Source organism: Lissotriton helveticus, chromosome 3_1 (assembly GCF_964261635.1).
Source record: "Lissotriton helveticus chromosome 3_1, aLisHel1.1, whole genome shotgun sequence".
Taxonomy (NCBI): Eukaryota; Metazoa; Chordata; class Amphibia; order Caudata; family Salamandridae; genus Lissotriton; species Lissotriton helveticus.
In genome coordinates this window covers 601,303,950-601,322,960 of record NC_136061.1, presented here as the reverse complement: position 1 = coordinate 601,322,960, position 19,011 = coordinate 601,303,950, and the positions used below count along the sequence as shown (strand labels likewise).

At 43.8% G+C, this 19,011-nt stretch overlaps 1 protein-coding gene across 1 annotated transcript in view; it reads left to right on the top strand.

Annotated features, from left to right (window-relative positions):
- Positions 1–19,011, top strand: part of ERBB4 (erb-b2 receptor tyrosine kinase 4) — a 1,576,940-nt gene that overhangs the window by 74,427 nt on the left and 1,483,502 nt on the right. The gene's annotated exons all lie outside the window — the stretch shown is intronic.

Sequence of the window (19,011 nt, the reverse complement as noted above, 5' to 3'; positions counted from 1 at the left end):
TGTTAGTTTAGGTACGATGTTCACATTTATAGGAAACGTACTAATTGAAGAGTACTTTGCTGAAACATATTCGCCCAGTGACAACCTAGAATGGTACCAGGATCTGAGATAATTCTTAAAGCTATATAAAAATATCACTTGAATGTGCCTCTTTGTGGCACATCCTTTCGGAGAGTTTCCCTGCAAGCAGTGAAGGCTGTTGGCACTTGGCAGCTGTCTTCATCACCGCCTGTCACATCCCATCAATGAGAATGAGTCTTTCTATATCATATGCGGCCCATGAGTTGATTGCTAAGAACTATTTCTGCCTGCCTTCCATATAGAGAGGCTCTTCTTCTCTGGGCAGTAGCACTCATGCGTGAGACACTGGAATAAGACCCAAACTCCTCTACTTTATAGAATAAATATTATTTTTCTAAAACAATATCTTTTTAAAATTAATGCAAGTCTTTTATTTTCATTCAATATTTTAAGAATTGTGATGCCAGTTGCCTATGTGGGAAATTTGTATTATTTCCTCTGCATAAGTATGCATACTTTTGGAAAAATTATGTGAAATTAGCTAAATTTAGATGAAAGGCAAATCTTGCATTTAGCGCTATATTTTTGCGATAAATGCATCTTTACAAATATTTTGGAACAGCAACCAGATCTTTTTAAATGGCAGCTGAATTTGTCCTTTTTTTAAAAACCTGCATTGGCAAAGCAAATAGGTCTCACCTTTCAATGCCATTACCCAAGCTTTTGGCTTTGCCACTGCATTTTGCCAATGTTATTTTGCACACAAAAATTCTTGTTTGGCGATGATCAGCAAAAACAAAAACACATTTAAAAAAACTAGCTTGAAACATTTTTTAATTCATCTATTTGCCCCACTATATTATGTTCAATGCCTAGCATACTTGCTTTGTTTATCCTGCATGCACCTACTGCGAGAAATGAAAAAGCAAAACTGCACATCACTTTTGCCTGTTTTTGGTAGAGGATGTGCCCTCAAGCTTATTTATTTTTTTATTTTTTTATTTTGTGTTCTATAGAGCACAAACTTGACCCGTTAGGGTATCAGAGCGCTTTACAGGAATCATGGGATTGCACAAAATGATTTAGAATCACAAGAGTAAAAAATCAATTAGAAGGTGGCGGGATGCAGAATACATTAGAGATAGGACACGTATTTACAGATTACATTTACAATTACTCAAGATAAGATCACAGATTTCTTTGTGGGGTGACTAGGAAATTCGAAGGGAGGCAATAGCCAGACGTATATCCGGGTCGTAGTGGTGGTTGCAGGCAAAATTTAAACAAGGAATTTACTCATAAGAAAGGTTTTGGTATTCTTTTTGAAGCGAGAGAGAAGGTATTCTTCTGATGGTGGGTGGGAGAGAGTTCCATATTCTAGGAGCAGCCCCAGAAAAAGCACGATAGTACGTTTTTTTTTTCCAGAAGCGAGCAGGCTGCAGCAGGAGCTTGTTTTTAGTATTTAGATGATATAGAATAATTATGCAAAAATATGTTTGCCATTCTGTGTGCCGTAATGGGGCACTTCTGGTGTGAATTTTAGATGGGGTTGCATTAAAAAGTTTGAAGGCCATTGGCATAAGGTAATGTCTGTGCCACTGGAGGTTATGCCTCTGATCCTCTCAGGGGTAGAATGCTGCTCAGAGGCATCAGCGATACAAAAGGGGATGATGGAGGGAGTGTTTGAGCAAATCAAACACTCACCCCGAGTCAACTGATCTAGGTTTAATCCATCACCATTCTTTAGCTCACTCCACCACCCCAGTTCAGACATGGCCATATGCAAATCAGTCTGACCCTGTGCCTCATGGGAACAGTCCAGCCTGAACTGCCAAGCCATGTCTTCCCTGGACCGGAAACAATCATCCTGGGACCGGTTTCGGATTCATAATCCTCATCAGCCAGGCTATCTTGAATCCAGTGGCAAAGTGAGCAAGGGACTCATGTCTGAGCATACCCTGCCAACTTAAGGCAAACAAAGCAATACAAAAGGGGATGATGGACGGAGCGTTTGAGCAAATCAAACACCCCCAGTCAACTGATCTGGGTTTAATCCATCACCATTCTTTAGCTCACTCCGCCACCCCAGTTCAGACATGGCCATATGCAAATCAGTCTGACCCTGTGCCTCATGGGAACAGTCCAGCCTGAACTGCCAAGCCATGTCTTCCCTGGACCGGAAACAATCATCCTGGGACCGGTTTCGGATTCATAATCCTAATCAGCCAGGCTATCTTGAATCCAGTGGCAAAGTGAGCAAGGGACTCATGTCTGAGCATACCCTGCCAACTTAAGGCAAACAAAGCAATACAAAAGGGGATGATGGACGGAGCGTTTGAGCAAATCAAACACCCCCAGTCAACTGATCTGGGTTTAATCCATCACCATTCTTTAGCTCACTCCGCCACCCCAGTTCAGACATGGCCATATGCAAATCAGTCTGACCCTGTGCCTCATGGGAACAGTCCAGCCTGAACTGCCATGCCAGTCAGGCATCAGGTCATCAGCTCTTTCCCTTTACAGTGTGTGGTGCTGAAACAATTTACAGAGTGGGGGTGCTGCAATTAATGTTATATATGTTGTATCGAGTTCTGCACTCATGTAGCAGCTCTGGTGTAGTAGCTCACTTCCATTTACAAACAACACCTTTTCTGTTGAAATGGCCACTAAATTTGCAAGAATATACAGTTTTAATGATAAAACTATATAGCATACAAATGATATGTGGAAATCGGGTTTCAGTGAATATGTTTCTTTTCTGCGTCACCAAGTAAAGTGTTGTGATTTGTTTAGAAAATCTTTGCATTCATAGCGATCTACCTCATTTGACCTTTTATTTGGTGTTAATCTTGTTATCTATCTTTATTCTCCTTGCATTTATATTGAGATACCCCATTTTATCTTTTTATTGCAATGTGAAATTTTAAATTTGTATTCTATTTTATTAAGACGTTCAACGGCACTTATACTCCCTTCTCCTTGTTCCGCAATGATTTAACCACTCCTTGTGTTTCACTGACTTCTTTATCTCTTTTATCCCTTTCAGTTCTACTCTCCCCTTTTCTTTTCCATATCTTTACTTCTCTCAACTATTTTATCTCCCTGCCTTCCACTCCCCCCATTCTCTTAAGATCGACCAGTCTATTGCATTTCCCCTGAAACCTTCCCCCTTTCTAAAGACTCTCAATCTTATCAACACATTGCTCGCCCCTCCTTATCTCATGGAGATGTTTATATTTCACTGATATTCCCCTGCCCCTCGCTTTCCTATTCCCCTCACACCCATCAGCTCCATCTCAATTGACCTCTTGCTCAATTTCCCTCACCACTATCGCAGATACATCATGCCTCCCCTCAACGATATTCTCTTGACACTGGACCCACCCATCACCAGACACAGCCCTAAATCTTGATCTATCCTTTACCCTTCAAACCTTTCCAAAAATGGAGAAAAAAAAACTTTATACATAAACTTCTTATTCGCCACCATGAAACCTTATTCGTTGACAACTACCATAGCCTAAACTCCATAATAAAAACGAACTACATCTTCTTCACTAAACGCCCTTCTAAGCGGAAAAGCATCTTCCTCCAACTCCTTCCTGTTACAAAGTCCTGCAAAATTCCTTGTGGTCTGAAACTTTCCATCACTCCTTCCTCCACATTTAATCTCTATATTCAAATCTGGAAATATCCTTATTCAAGCCTCCGAATACCACCTCTCCATTTTTGAACACCACTTTAGCTCCCTATCCCAAAACGTACTTCCTACACTTACCATCAACCGTCCAGCCTCCCGTTCGTAAGATGCCTTCTTGTCCCTACACACACTGACCCCTTCCCTGCCTTCCCCTGTTTTGCCAACCTCAAATGAAACCCCAGATTCTCTGATGCCCCTCACGACATCATTAGCATCCCCCCTATTTTTCCTACAACCCCTCTCTCTCTCAAACCCTCCCCCCTTTGATACCCTCATCCCCTGAACCGTCAATTGCTCCTCGAATAACTCCAATATCCCTCCCTCTTAATAACCTTACTACTATACCTTCAGTCATTCAAACCCTCACCCCTCCTCATGTAACACCTCCCCTCCCTTGATCCCACAATGGCTCCACTAATATCACATTTTTTTCTCCTGACAACCATCCTCCCCATTATTTTTCTAGCAGCACCCAACTCCTCACCCAGACCCTTTGTTCTGCTCATGATACCATATTGACTCCTGGTAATACATTTTCTTACACTTCTACTCCTCCCTCACCCTGTAACCTTAACACCCCTCTCATCCCTCCACCTGGTTTCCCACCTCTTTTACACCCTAGATCTTCAACCTCGAATAATATGGACCACTCCCCCTCCCACCCGATCTCCTAGCCTCCCTCACTGTCTCACTTCTTACCCAAACACTCCCCAATATTGAACTCCACCTCTCAACCCTAGTGTTAGAACTCTCTTCTCTCAGAAATAAAGTCAACTCCCTCTCCACAAGGAACCAGTTCAATTGCACTTATCCCTTAGACCCCACACTAACATACCCTGCGCTCCTTAACCTAGGGAATATTTCCCCAAATGACAATTCTCCTCCTAGACCTCCAGACAAAAATAGCTCACTTAGTTCACCCTTCTCCCCGCCCCATCCCCCCAAATATCTTCCCTGATCTTAATAAAGTCTACCCCCTCACCACCAACCCGACTGCGATTTCCCATCCACCTCCTTTAGCTATTGCAGTGATCATGGGAACTAGGAGGATCCCGTCCTCCCCAGTCTTGCCTAGACCCCCTCAGAAACTCACCAATATCCACTCCTGCTTCCCAACAAAACCTAACTACCCTAAACCTCTCAACTGCATGCTGGTTAACTGCTGAATGGACTCATGTCATGCTACTGAAATCTCTGACACCATCCTCAGTGAATACAATATCGCCTTTTTGACAGAAACATGGCTCAATACCCACTCCACATCAACCCATGACTTGCTCTCACCCCCTGGTTACTCCATCCTTAGAAAACACAGGCCTGACAAAATTGGAGAGGGCCTTGCCATAATTTATGAAGCTGAATTTCAACTCTCTCCTTTTAATCACCCTGACCCTACCACTTTTGAATACCTTGGTGCAGAGCTTACAGTTCAGGTTTCCCCCCCTATCTGTCTACATATTATCTACCACCCCCCTGGCAACCTCTTTCCTTTGCTGAAGAGCTGTCTGATCTTCTTATACAATCATCTATCTCCAAATCTAGAAATCTCTTCCTCAGAGACTTCAACTTCCACTTCAACAAAAATGATGACCCCCTCGGTTATTCTCATCAACGATTTACTAGACATCAATGACTATAAACAACTATGTAATTCTCCAACACACTCCAAAGGAGCCGACCTTGACGCTATAATCACTAGCAAGGATATGGCTTCTCTTTCCCACATTATCCCCATTGATTGGTCTGATCACCACCTCATCCTCTTCCCGATCTGTAGCTCGGTGCCCACTCCTCCCTCTAACTTAATCAGACAAAAGAAGTTAACTAGAAATCTTCACACTATTCCTCCTGGCGAGCTAGATACAAAAATAAAAGATTGTCTAGAGCTTACTCCTCTTTCTCAAAGTCCCACTGGTCTTACTGAACATTACAACCATTCTACAGTGAAGTCATTGATTTAAGAGCCCCGCTAAATTAAAACTACAAAGAAATAAACCCTCCAGATCCTGGTTTAATACTGACCTTATCAATGAGAAACGTGCTCTCAGACAGACTGAACGCACTTGCAGACAACATTCTTTCCCCTCGAATCTTGTCCTCCTCAGAACTGCAAGGGCTAATTACAAAAACCATATCTTTAATGAGAAAGCCACCTTCTTCCGTTCACAACTTGACCGGGCAAGAAACCGACCCAGGGAACTATTTAACTTCATCAAAACCCAAACTTCCTCAGTCCCCCCTCAACTACTTGCTACGGTCAAAAGATGTGAAGAAATTGCTAGCTTTTTTACTGATAAAATTTCTAAGATTGATCAAACCTTCATCTTTACCCCCTCTATATAGCCAACCTTCCCTCCCTAATCTCCTCTCCATGTCTCCATCCTCTCCCACTAATCCTCCTGATCCCGCCCAACCCCTCCCCCCGCTGCTACCTTCTCTGAACCTTACCACTCCGTCCCCCATCTTAAAAACAAGGGTTTCTGGAACAACTTTTGCATTGTTTCTGAACGTGATGTCCTCAACATCATCACCAAGCTTAAGCCATCCTCACATACAAAAGATCCCCTCCCGTCCTATCTTGTACAAGAACTAAAACACATCATTTCCCCTTATTGGACTACTATTATCACCTCCTCCCTTGCTAATGGTAGTGTCCCTGCATCCCTTCGATTAGGCCAAATTACCCCCGCCATCAAAAATGGCATGGCCGACCCTAATGACATAAACAACCTACATCCTATCTCCAAACTTCCTTTATTGTCAAAGGCCCTGGAAAATGTGCCTTGCTTCAATTGGGCAAGCATATCAACTAATTAAATCTCTTGGACGCTTTACAATCAGGCTTTAGAAAGGGTTGTAGCACTGAAACGGCAATGCTCAACATTATCAATGACATCCATGGCTCCTTAGATAAGGGTGAATCTTCCCTACTCATTCTTCTTGACCTCTCAGCTGCCTTTGATACCGTTAACCACATTGCTTTACTCAATATTCTCAAAAAACCTTTCTTGCTTGGATGGTGCCATGCTCAAGTGGTTCACCTCATACTTCCAACATAGAACCCAACAAATTAAAGTCTGTAATTGCCTCTCTAAACCTCAGCGTGTCACTTTGGGTGTCCCAAGGGCTATATTCTCTCTCCCACTCAATTCAACCTCTTCATGTAACCCCTCACTCTCATTTTTAACCAAGCAGGAATCAGTTACCACCTCTATGCTGACAACACTCAACTTTACTACAGGACCAAATTACATGACAACGTCTTACATCTTAATGACACGTTGACTTAGATTCAATTGTGGTTCCATTACAACCACCTTAAATTAAACCCTAAAAAAGCTGAAATCATTCTATTCTCTCCTAAAAACAACCCGCTCCCTATCCAACACTGGATCTCCGACATTAATGCTCTTAACTGTTCTCTCACCATCTCTAACTCGGTCAAGTCCCTCTGCACCAGCGTCGACCAGAGCCTCAGTCTTGCTCCCCACATAAAAAACTTGGCCAAAGGCGCTCTCTTCACACTGCACCATCTTAAAAAAATCAAACCCTTTATTCCTGCAGATGACTTTAAATCAGTTGTACAATCATTGGTCCTGTCCAGAATTGATTACGGTAACGCAAATCTTGTTGGAATTCCTAAGGTCTACCTAGCCCCTATCAAATATGTTCTTAACCTTGCTGCCAGGCTAATTACTGACTGCAAATGCTTTGATCACATCTCTCCCGTTCTCAAAAACCAGAAATGGCTTCCGATCGAAGACAGATCTACCTACAAGACCTCCTGCATCACACACAAAGCCCTCCACCAAAATACCCCTTCTTACCTCTCGAACAAACTCCATAAAGCGGGCTGCACTAGAACTATGAGGAGCACTAACACATTTGTACTTGTACCTCCTTTGTTAAAAAAGAAATCAATGCAGTCTCGCTCTTTCTCTGGAAATGCGACTTCCGTCTGGAATGCCCTTCCCAAAAATGTACGTTGCAACCCCTCCTACTCCTGCTTCAAAAAAGACCTTAAGCTGCTCCTTCTCAATAAATACTGGGGTCCCTAACTTATTGTTCACTGACTACTAATTTCTTCCTCCTTACATTGTCATCATCGGTTTCCTTGCCCATCCTTTCTCTCTCTTCCCTTTCACCCCCTTGCCCCCTTTTTTACTTCTCAGAATTTCACCCACCCTCTACCACCTGCTTTCCCCTTATTCCCCACTCACCACTATTGTACTTCACTTTCTCGCCCGCCCCCTCTCACTTATTTTCCTCTGCTCTCCTCCAGTTCTTCCTGCTTCAATCTGTTACTTTCTTTGGTCTTCCTAGCTTAAGTACCCTTCCCCAAATGTATCAAAGTGCCATGCCTCATTATTTAAATGTACTAAATATTAACTATAACTCTGTTATTACCAAATGATGTAAAGCGCTCTGATACTCTTGGGTCCAGTCAGCGCCATATAAAACCCTTTAAATAAATACATTTTTAAAAAAAATTGGGACTGTAAATGGCAATGCCTTGAATAAAAAATTAGAAGGCATTGTCATTTACAATACTAACAGTCCAAAGTCTCGCAAATGCAATACCCATTGCAGAGCTGGGTGGCCGTAAAGCGGGTGCCCCACTCAGTATTAAAGCAAAAAAAAATAGTAATAAACAGAACGCGGTGCCCCTGATGCAAGCGCGGCACTCAACATTAAAGTTTTAAAAATAAAATGTTAACTGTGCGCGGTGTCCCTAAAGTGGGCGTCGCACTCAGCATTCATATACAAAGCAGTTGCCATTGTTCCTATCAGTGTCAATAAACAAAATAGTGCTCACCCACTTATAATTCAGACTGAGTAACAAGCCAAGTAACAGGTCCAGTTCTTTTGGGTAGTAACAAATGGAGACATGGCGATACCAAGGAGGGGCTAACAAGCCTATTTCCGAATCAGAAGCCAGCTTTTAAGAAGGACAATGACCCAAGCCAATGACAAATATGGGCAGAAAGTGGGCGGAGCTTCCACTGCACACTCTTATACAGCATGCCTCGCAGAGCAAGCAGTGAATGCGCGCTGCCGCTATGCTTGACCTAAAAAAATTCCCAATTTCGCCCGTTACCCATGAGGTTAGTAACAATGTTGCCAACCACCAGATCTTTCTGGACGTGCACGGTGAAGATTGAGCCACGGGTCAATCATGTGGCACTGGCATGTAACTTTACCTGTAATTTAGGGCTTTGAAAAGTATGTCAACCTGACACATGACTGACTTCTCCCCAGCCCTTCAGAGCTTGGAGTGTTTGAGCGTGGACTATTGCTGAGGTGTAGCTCAGAAATGAACAGACTTTGCTCCAGCCCCGCAAGGCGTTAAAATAGAGCATGTCATATGGCTGCCTGCCTCAGGCCTGACAGAGGCGAATCTATCAGGAGACTATTGCCCGCCATCTCGCGCCTTTAGAAGCATTATCCTGTTGAGGAAACTCCCTGTTTTTTTTTCCTTTAGATCAGCCTGCCTCTGTTCGCCTGGAATGCAGAGCACGAATCCCATCCCATAAAAAGTTAATGCTCACTGCATCGGGTGTATGTTAGATCTAAAGTGCTCTGGTGAGTTTGGAGGCTCTGCTTGTTTTGTCACCTGGTAACTTGCCCACGGCTCTTTTTTTTTGTTTGTCAGTCATCCATCTGAAAAGGCTGCATTAAAAAATGCCCTGGCTGTAAAAGCACTGCCGTTTTAGCGCCTAAAGTCAGCCCCAAACCTGTACGGCCCAATGTTCTGCATCGCTTAAGTAAACATGGCTGCACAGTGGAGGTGTACTGTGGATCTGAAGGTCACATGCGCTCGTGCACGCAGATCCTCTCGTCGAAAGGATTGGCGGGAAAGACACCGATAGAAGGACACTTCTGCAAATGGTTTTGACAGTCTATAGAGCAAAAAACATGTTTTACTCGTCTCTCAGGTTCAGCTGCCATTTCCCTCTCAAATTAGGCCCGGCAGCAGGAAGGGAGGGCAGTGTCGTTATGAGCGCGCAATTGGCTGCCTGTCAGAAACTGACATAGCCTGTCTGACGGCATGAAACGGAGACCTTTGCATCCAGAGAGTCCGGCCTCCACTCTCTTTTCTCACCTTGATGCTTATCGTTTGCTGAAAGAAAGCGGCAGGCACGAAATCTCTGAGCCTGTCATAAACGATGTTGGGTTTTCTGCCACTGTCACACTGAGAGGCTTATTCGAGTGCCCCGTAAAATCATGCAGTAATACCGTCCAAGATTTTATTGACACCGTGGGGTTCATTTTTCCACAGGTGTGCTATTACGGCATCACTAAATAAGGCAGAAAGGGCGGAAAGCGGTAATGCCTCAATACAATACACGTTTCTAGCTGCACATTTTGAAATATCGTTGTGACCCCTTGCAGAAGTTTCATCAGTTTTTACTTGGCAGAATGTGAGCGGGCAAATGCTGCCGGATTGTTGAAAAGTTACCAGATGAGTCATAACAAAGGTCCCGGCACAAAATTCCACTTGCTCCCAAAGTGGGCTTAGCAAGGTATTTAGAACCTGGGCCTAATGTTATGGAAGATATTTAGGAAATATAAACACTACCACAATTTCTCCTCTTTCTGAAAGTATAACAAATGCATGAAAAAATCCCAGAAAACATATAGTGTAAAATAAATACCCAAAGGGTGTGTGTACTACGCATGCATGGCCAGTATGAGAAATTGAGTTGTTGGTATTATGGGGTGTGAGCCCTGGTCAAGCAGCAACCAGTGGCGGCGGCCAGCATGGCTCTCGGGTGGCGCGGCAGGCATGATGGTCGGGTGGGGGGATGTCATGTGTGGTTGGGGGTGTGGGAGTGTGTTAGGAATAAAAAATAAAATAAAAAACTTACCTTGAGGCCAGGTCCAGCGTCTTCTGCTCTTGCTCTTCTGACCCCGACTTGGACAGGAACAGGAAGCAGGCAGCCAGGCTCCCTCCCCTAAGCCAATCACAACACTGCAATGCAGCATTGTGATTGATCTGAGTACTGTAACATGTTGCTCAGCCAGGGGCTGGAGGGGTGGGCATGTTCTCCATGCAAGCTGTAATGCAGCCTGCACGGAGAACAAGGAAAGTGCGTATGACTGGTTTGGGCAGCCTGAGAGGGCCAACCAAACAGTCATTGCACATTTAGGAGTAGGCAAACCTCTCCTCGTGTGGTCTGAGAGCAGAGCAGCCCCAACCACCTGCTGGCTGAAAAGCAGCAGGACACTAAGCATAAAATGATAACTTTAAGTTATTTTAATTTTATGTTTCTCACTGCTTAAAAGTAGTGTGGGCGATGCTCCTGCACCATACTGGAGGAGCCGCCCCTGGCAGCAACCACAATCCTTGTGAGGGTGAGGCACAAGCCAACGCTAAATTAACCTGTGCACAGCTCTCTGGTAACTTGGCACAGAGCAGTCAGGCTGAACTTAGAGACAATGTGTACAGTTTTTTTGCAACACTGAAATTAGTAAGAAAGTGAAAACATCACACAAAAAGGATCCCAAACTAAATTAGAAAAACAGAACCTCTTTAACCCCTTCGACGCGCATGACAAAGCCAGCTCGTCATGGGCGTTACCTGCGCTACTTGCATGACGAGCTGGCTTTGTCACGTAACGCGCGATTTTCAAAATCTCAGCGCGCAGCGGGAAAACCTGCTAGCGCGCATGCGGTTAATGAATAAAACAAGACCAAAATGACAAAAATGCAATCAGTAGAACTGGAGATATGCACTTTTAAATATTTCATTCAAAATAGAACCAAAAAGCACAAAGCGCCAACAGTGAACATGGGTTCGCGCCAGACCATGACAAAGTCATAGGTTCAGGCTGACTGCTATGGAGCACGGACAGGGTACAGGGACCCAGCTAGGCCCACTGAACAAAGTACCTTAAATCCTAGATTATGAAGCGTTGCGAGAATCCATGTCATAGACGTTTTGCACATCTGAAGAGATGCATCGGTTAAGAGAAACAGTGAGCCTGTGATGCGAGGGCCCATGCCATTGTCAAGGATCCCTCCAATGAGGCTTGCGTTACGAAGTCTGGTGTCAAGGATGCAGCATGCAGTCGGCGAAATGTGGTGACTCCAAAGAGCTGCGAGGGTGCGATGTGGAGTCCATCATCATCGCTGAGGCTGCTGTCAACGAGCGATGTGAAGGCCTGCCCCAGGGAAGTGAAGTGGCGATTCTAAGGGGACCTCAATGGCAATGAGAGTCTTGACAATGTGTCCCATCCATGCATCAGCTATGCATCGCTTTTGCTCGGACTTGCACTGCACAGAAGAGAAGATGCTTAGTCACACTGGATCCACAGAGACTGGCCTAGCACTTTAAGTCTACTTTCAAGAGTCCAGTGCTGGGGTGGCATCACTAGGCAGGGTAGACTCACAGATGGCAGAGCTGTTGAAAGCCTATAGTGCCCTTGAGGTCTCAGATCAGGAGACCAGCCAACCAGCCCTTGGAGTGACTATGGGTTCTGAGTTCAAGATATGTAGGTCCAGTCCTTCTAACCCAGGCAAGAGGGCAGCAGATCAGCCCAGCAGGGCAGCAGTCCTTCAGAGCAGCAGTTCAGCAGAGTGGCAATCCTTTCAGTAAAACAGCAGTCCTTCATCCTGGCTGAGTATCCACGGGTCCAGAAGTATACAATGATTTAGTGTTTGATGTCCAATATTCATACCCACTCATTGTCTTGAAAGAGAGAAAAAACTTCTAGAGGCTTCTCATTGAAGTTCCTAGGCATCCTGTCTGCCCTGTCCTGGCTTCAGACTAACTACAGAGGGTATGCAGTCCTTTGTGCGGATTCAGGACCCAGCATGTTCAAGTGTAAGTGGGCTGGGCCCAGATCCTCCCTCCCATCCTGCCAGTATGGTCCACCCAGACACAATTAAGCTCCTCATTGAGTGTGGCTGTCTAGAAGAAATACACAAAACCTAACTGTCACCAACACCCAGTCATGTGACCCAGAGACTGGCTACAACACCTAAGGGCTAAGACAAGAAAATGTAAAGTTTCTAAAAAATACATTTTCAAAATTGTAATTTAAAATACAACCTCACCATAAGTTAGGATTTGAAATTATAATTCCAAAAATGGCAAACATGAAATGGGTACCTGGTCCCATCTGAAAATGACACATACAATGTAAAAAGGACACTCCAAAGTTACCCTATGGGAGAGGTAGGCCTTGCAGTAGTTAATAATGAATAATTACTTTTCAAGGTTGAGTCCTCCCAAATACCTAGGTGTATCTGGGTGAGGACTAGATGCTGAAACATACCACTAATTCAATCAACAGTGGGTGAGACTCCTTAAAAAAACTAAAAGGTTCTCTGGGGCGGACGCAAAATGAGTAGGTACCGTGAACATAGTGCGTCTTCTCCTTATTGATTTTTTTGATGGAGAAAGTTATTTAGTCTGCTGATCAACAGATATATCAAAATCTTTCCAACACAATAGCCTCATCTTGAAGGGATTATATCTGTTCTCGGGAGAGGAAGAAGGTGAATGCAGAATCTGTATAATTTAATTACATCCACACTGTCTGATCAGCCTGGACATGCTCCTCCCAGTGAAACAATAGGGGATAAGCCAGACCTATTTCTCCAATCTCCCCAGGAGACTTCTGTGACAGTGGCATTTAGAAGCAGGCTTAATGTACTCAGGGATTTGTGAACAGTGACCAATTGAAGTCTCCATCTTGAAAATCCTCATAGATGCTGTGCACGAGGGATGGAAGAGGGGCAGAGAGTTGACATCTCACTTTTAGAGTGAACAGAGATGCCCATGTTTTACAGTGTTCCACTCACCACATGCAGACCTATGTGGAAATCCTGAATATGGGGGTAAAACACACCAGAAAAGATGGCCTATCTAGTAGAGAAAGGTAACCTGATTACTACTGGACTCCTGAGGAAAAGGGACTCCTCTCTCCTGCTACAGAGATGATCCAAAGATTTCTGATGCAAATGAGAACTCTCAGACATCTGGGTCAATTTGACAGCCAAGGACTAGAATTTGTCCTGAGCTAATGACACTGGCCTCCCCACTTCCTCTGGGATTTGGTAAATGGGGTAACCTGCTGGGGTACTGGTCCTATAGATTGGCGACCACTAAAGGGGAGCCTCTGACTTCTGCTTGACATGCAAGCATGCTGAAAGTGGCTAGGAGCTTGGAGTATCTGGGAGTTTCAGCGAGAGAGGATGACATACCTTGAGTTCTGTGGGATGTGGCCCAGGGAGACTACAGGCCAGAGGAAAATACCAGGAGCCCAGACAAAAAACGGTCCTAGTAACATCAAGAGGCCTTACCAAAAGGCTGAGAGGAGCTTACGGTCACATAGGCTGGCCTGAGATCTCCTTTATTGCATAACAAGTAGCAATATAAATCAGCTCCTGAAACTTTTAAACATGTAGAGGCCTGGAGACCTGGCTAGAGCGTGCCACAAGGAGACAAACAAACCAATTTGCCCTGTGGGGCCTGAGAAATCCACTTTTATTGCTTACATGTGTGAGGGAAGCTGCCCAGTGGGATTCCAGTGCTGGGCTAAAGAAACTCCCCAATGCAGTTTCATAACTAAGCCCTCGGGAAGAACCAGGGCCCCTGGGGCAGCAAGAAAGAACAACCAGAGCACAGTTGAGTGCACCTATACGGTTTCCTCCGGCCTCCAATTTTAACCTGGGGAGGAATAAAACCCAAGGGGTCGATGCCTTCCTTTTCCCTCAATTGATTGCCTCAGACAAGGACCAGCACACCAGGAGTACTGCACGAACATTTCCATGCTTCAACAAATTGTCTCTTAAAGCTGCCAAGAGAGTGGCAGAGAATCACAAGATTCGACCTTTACAATTTTTCTTGATGCCCTAAGACTCTGAGGGTGTTGATTAGTGAACCCAAGAGAGTTTTTCTATAATTTTCAGGCACTTACAGAGCTGGACTTGTTTCTCATTGTTCTGGGGTGTAGGGGTATTTGGTTTTAGGTCATAGGCTGCTTTTCAACCAGTATAAAAGTAGCAAAAGAACACTCAAACACTGCATAATATGGTCCATCAAATGCTTGATTGATATTAACAGTGAATCATTTTACTTGTTGTCAAATAACATTAGAGGGCTGCACCATCTTGGAATGTTTTAACAGTGGCTGCATTGGGTATTGGCTTTATAATTTTGCTTTAGCTATTCTGGTGACCATCCCACAAATTCAGTAAACTTGACTTTTAGTAACTGCCCCCACTATAATTTTAAGCATGTGGTGGGTATTGTGGTTGTAGGGCTTGCTGGGGTGCCTCCAGTGCAAGGGGTAGAGGCAACAGTTAGGGGGACGCTTGATCTGCGACATCCTTCTCTGTCCACCCCCTCTTGGTGTCACCCTTTTAGAGGGTGTCACCATTCCAAATTTTTGCACAGTATTTAAAATAGTGTGAGCAATAAAGTACTTTTAATTTTTTAAAGAAAAGTCATCTGCTGTACATCGATTTTTTAAGTAGTGTTAGTTGCATTTCTGAGTGTTGAGTCACTAGCCTCCCTTAGCAAACCCTCAACCGCTCTGTCTCACTACCCTGAAATCCAAGTTCTGAAAAGGGGTCCTTTGTTTCGACTAAAGGGCTTCATGCCGTGGGGGGTGGGGGGGGGTAGGGGTGGGGGGCGGCGGGAGGGAGGGGTAGGGGAGAGGTACGGGTGGGGGGGGTCCTTTTGGTTCTGTAATCTAAGTCCTCTCTGGGACCTTTGACTAGGATTCCGGACAAGTGAATATTGAAATGGTATTTTATTTCACTTAAAATTCTTAAACTATAAAAAAAGACTTTCCAGTGTTTCGATATACAGCATCTTACACATGCACACGATGTGCCAGGTGGACACGATGGCATTTTTAGCAATTATCAATGTGCACTGTGAGACTTTTGCTCATGATGCCCACCGAACTCATTAGTAATTGGCAAAACGACGCTTATTTCTCCCAGCGGCACAGACGCAAATTTGTACACGACACATGTTGGTACTTTTAAAAATGTATTTATCAATTGGCCCCTATGTTTCAGTATTTCAGAGCCATGCCAGCTGCGTGTGGGCTGGCACAAAGAATACTAGAATGGAACCCGATCGAATTCTATCAAGAGACCGATTTACAAACCCCTGCATTGAGTCTAGGAAGTCCTTAACTCCATGCCCGTCTTGATTTATTTTCTCTGTGAAAAGTTCACCACATGTAAATTCTGTTAACAGCCATCATGCATTTCTCTTAAGATTGTGGCATTCTCTGGGAACAATAGCCGAAGGATGTTGTGGTTAAGGCTTAAAGAAACAGACATTTGCTGTAATCCACAATTGCTCTTTCGACAGTAATTTTGAACGCTCCCGCTTCATTTGATGTCTGCTCATTTGAAGTGAACGCGCCGGTGGAAAGTGCTGAGTGAGAAAACTAGAAATGAAAATATCAGCTGTTAATAGGACCGCAGGGGCTCGATTCTGGCAGAAGACAGAGAAAAACTGCAGGAGAAGAAGGCAAGATGCCTCGGTTCTCTCAGAAAGGTGCTAATTCCTTCTTCAGAAATAAACACGACACCGCTTATGACAAGGAACCTCAGATTTAGAACATGGATAATCCAGCCTCCTTAAGGTGCTCAATTGGAGAGCTCTGACATCTTGCATCATCCTGCCGATAGTCACTGTTTTGCACCTGTATTTATATACTTCTTAGGATAGTTCAAATATTAACAGCCTAGTTCAAAGTGGCCATTTTTTTCAAGATGTTAATGTGCTGGACTAGATGTGATTGTCAGGTCTATGAACACAGGGTCCCTTCTGTGATGATAGGGCCCTAGGCCCGCATGATGAAGTAAATGATGACACAGGACACAAGTTAGGGGATAGTAATTCTGGCCGCGAGCATGTGCGCTCGGGTTCTTTTATTAACAGAGTCACCTGACCCAGTGACGTCTGTGGTGGGTGGGTGTTCAGTGTAAGGTTACACTTAGGAACAACTAGACTGTGTCCTGGCAGGACACTACACCTTCCTGGTGCTGTTATGTTGTTTTCTGTAAATCACCTATTTTTAGAGTTTTAACACTCCCCAATAAAGACCTAAATAATAATGTCTCTTCTCCTAGGAAAAAGGGAAAATGTGGCTTGTTGAAACTCCAAATTAAAGATGATGTTCGCTGTTGGCGTGGTGGCAGCGGACACCTTTTTCACTCCTAGATTGTTATCTAGACGTGGTGACCAATAAAGCATTCATTGGGTCCTGTATCAGGAGGTTTATAATTCAGGTACAGTGTTTCTACACTAGGAAATGATACATAATCCTCACCTTTGATTCTATTCTAGATTCAATGGAACAGTTTCAGGACAAAGATTTAGTAGCCTGGGATGTTCTGAACCTATTAGAGCTCTATTCCTTATAAGAATAGTACCTTTGTCTTCTGCAATTAAAATTCTGCCCTCTGAATTTTTTTCTTAGTTGCATCTGTGTGGCTTATCATTTTTGATACGTGTGGTTTATTGCTTTAGAAAAATGCTTTTTATTTTGGAACGGGTGGAACAGTACTGATGCGCCTCGCGAAGACAGATGTTCAAAATAATAATATGCTTATTCCGATGAGCTGTTAAGTGGAAACCATTGTATCTGGCAGCAATTACTATTATTATTATTACCATTGCTATTATCACAGTGCTCTGCTTGGCCGAAAACAAAGGGAGAAACTTTGCAACCTTCATGTAGGGCTGGAAATTTGCCAAATTTTGCTGGTGAAGAAAAACTTTGCACATTCCTAGTCTTAGTATAGCCATTGGCTTGGAGTGTTGAGGATGGCTCTTGGACTATTAAGCATGTACCTTAGAGATGCCACTTTTCATCAGGGCACCATGTTTCCAGCCATGGGTTCTTCTTTTACAAATCATTAGTATCACATGCATTAATCCAAGCGGTTTCTCTCAGGCCACACACAATGCAGCTAAAAAAGCAGATGGCAAATAAAAACCCATAATTGGAACTATGCCGTTTTGCTTACATGTAGCAATAGGTAATACACAGTCTGCTGCCTCTGAAGCTGTACCTTCTATGCTTGTAGGGTAAGGTTTGATTGGCTCATTGTTTTAATGCTGATATTTTGTGGAGCTTTTTCATAGATTTATTTACTGACGTTGCTGTTCAATAAATACAGGGATAGACAAGGGCAGGGCTTTAAGTGGGATGAAAAAACTGGGGGGTCTCTCAAAGAGGCGTGGTCAATGTAATTAAGGGCGTGGCTTAAAACACCTAAGCAAAAAATCTGTGCTTAGCATTGTGTGCCGCCCAAATTGTATATATGATACAAGTAAAATCATACCTACAAAAAGTCACGACTATTGGCTTTGTCAATGGTTGATAATTGTATAAGATAAATAAGCAGCAACTATGGCTTGTATATAATATTGAAAAGGCTTCCACTTAAAGCCCTGGTGACACCACGGCAATGTTGCTGCTCCTGAGTTTCAACAAGAGAAGGGAAATCCAGAGAGAAAATTACTCTCTTCAAAGGATTTCCCTTCCCCTACAACGCTCACCTGGCATGAAGTCATGCCGTAACATCTCCACTGGTGAAAAGTGAGCAGTGTGAGCATGCGCACATCAATGTGCCTGCTGTCACTGCAGTCCGGCAAAAATGGACCGTCTGTGCCAGGACAAAAAACAGAGCCCAATAGAGACCAGTTTCAAGGTCCCCTTTAAAAAACTGCCGGTGCTCAGCAGCGGTGAGACCTGGCCCACCTAAAGCACTGGACAAGGGACTCCATCTGTAATACCCATAATGCAACTAGGGGTGTGCGAAATTCACATCATTTGCTCTTGGCTAATTATGTAAAATTTCAGGAAAATTATGTGAAATTATGCATAATTAAATTCCACTGTTTAGTTCTACATTTTAGTGGAAAACAAAGAGTTCCGCGATCAGCCGCTACTCACTTTCTGGTTGTTCAGATTAATACCATGCAATACATTTGTCACCGACAGTAGTTAGATACAGAACATAGAGTAATAGTATAATTTTGTGGATTTTGCAAAGCATGAAGTTCCAGAAATTATGGAGATTATACCAGTGTAATTTAAATTTCTCCTGGATCTAGCCTTAAAGTGCTATATCACTCACATATTATGCCCTTTAACTATAAGATTTGAAAGCACTGAGCAGAAGCCAGCCATCGCCCGGATTTTTAGCGGCTCGTGTTATTTTCCAAGCAGTTCTTGTTTTTCACCTCATCTTTTCAGCATGCGCATCTGGCTGTTTGAAAGGTGCGGATACCTATAATGGAGGGC